General features: G+C 55.4%; 1 protein-coding gene across 2 annotated transcripts in view; it reads right to left on the bottom strand.

The window, feature by feature from the left end:
* The window catches only part of CAMTA1 (calmodulin binding transcription activator 1), a 927,002-nt gene that overhangs the window by 924,738 nt on the left and 435 nt on the right, over nt 1-1,829 (bottom strand). The window lies entirely within an intron of this gene.

Here is a 1,829-nt window from a genome sequence, read left to right as displayed (position 1 = left end):
ATGAAAGAGTGGTTAAGAAATGGCCATTTATCAATGAGTCTTCTGATTCCTCTAAGCCTGAAGAGTTACCAACAACAGTGATACATAGCTATGTCCTTACACGTCAAGGTCCCCATAAACACCCAAGATGTACAGAGAGTCATCTAACCCTTCCAACTTCCTGTGTATAGGTAAAGGATATGATTTCACATATAAATACATGCCTATGTGCATATATATATATATATATATAAACAAATGCATAGTATCATTTTTTGCCAAAAAGGAACCAGAGCAGCAAAAAAACAGAAAGCATCTAAATTTCCCCTTCACCTGAAACCTTTAAGATCGAAAGAAATGTTTGCATCCCACGAGAGACAACACCAGGGCCCAAGGAAGGTTCTAGTACAACAAGGAGCACACTAGCAACCTCTTCCCGAATGGCATGTGGGCGACATGGGTGTCTACACTCCCTTTTCTGGATGAAAAGGCATATGGCTTCTTCTTACCCAGCCAACATGAATACAATTTAAGAAAATTAGAAAAAGTCAAGGTAACAGGCTCACTAAATATGGCTGACTGGGAAACAGAAGCCATAAGGAGGATATGAGTTCTCTTAAAAAAGAAATGGGAAGTTTATTTCCAGGGAAGGTTCAAAGTCTCTTGAATGTAGGATGTATGAAGTCTGGTTCTCTCTGCACAGAAGACAGTAATCCGAACACCAAAAGCCAAGGGCACATGAACCTCTTTCTGTGGGGGGAGGGTAGCGTCAACTGATGAATGCTGCCCCGACCTAAGAGCGAGAGTAAACTGGAATCAAAAATAGACCCGTTTCCCTCAGACACAGGCCGTCACTGCCGGGACCCCGGCCCTATATCTGATGGGGCAACCACCCTCACCCAGACGAGAAACTCCAAGGAGAGAGACGTGTCAGGGGAGAGAGACAGATGGGGAAAGGAGCAGTGGAATGTCCAGTTCCTCCCAAAAGAGAGAGAGGGCAACTCAAAGGGTATTCAGGAAATGAGCTCACCCTAACCCAGGAAAGTGTGCGGAGAGCGTGCATAATCTGTAAGAAGTATGTGCTTTCCTATTTAGAAATGACTTCAGAGCTGCACAGGCCCCCACTATCCACTGGGTGAGGGAAGAAGAACATGGGGAGCCCGAGTCCCCTTGTCCTGACAAAAGGGTCAATAAATGGTGTGCAGAGGCCCCAAAAGATTCCACAGACGATGAGAGGATGATACGGACCCCTCTGCCAAAGGAGGATCAGGGTCACAGAAGGTAAAGGGCAAGGGAATATGGAGATCATCACTTGCCACAGAAACGGAGACCCCACCCTCCTGGCTGCGAGGGGTGCAAGGGCAAGAGTAGGATGGGAGGGACTGCTGGGGGCGGGGATGCTGCGCAGGCCCCCTCCCAGGAACGGAAGGGGGAGGGGTCACACGAGGCCCTTCGGCCCGGGGACGCTCAGCAGGACGGGGTCCCCCTGGTGGGGAGAAGCGCGGGGACCCCGCCGGCTCTGGGAGGCACCCACGGGGCTCCAGGGTGAGGCTGGACAGAGACTGCCCGGCCCCGCCGCCAAGAACCAGGGACGGCGAGGCTGAGCGCCGGCGGTGCCCCGACGGGGACCGGTCCGGGGCAGCGGGGCGCGGGGCCGGAGGGGGCCTGAGGAGGATAAACTTTCCGCCCCGCGGCCCCCACCGGGCCCGGCGCGGGGGGCGGGGGCCGCGCCGGGCCCGGGAGCGGCGGGGATGCCCGGTCCGGGTGGGGGTGGCGCCGGCCCTCCCTCCGCGGCTCCTCCTCCTCGCTGGGCCCGGCCCCCGCCCGCCGGCCCCCCGCCCCCCCGGCCC

Source organism: Lipotes vexillifer, unplaced genomic scaffold (assembly GCF_000442215.2).
Source record: "Lipotes vexillifer unplaced genomic scaffold, Lipotes_vexillifer_v1.1 scaffold575, whole genome shotgun sequence".
Taxonomy (NCBI): domain Eukaryota; kingdom Metazoa; phylum Chordata; class Mammalia; order Artiodactyla; family Lipotidae; genus Lipotes; species Lipotes vexillifer.
This window is presented reverse-complemented; position numbering and strand designations above follow the sequence as displayed.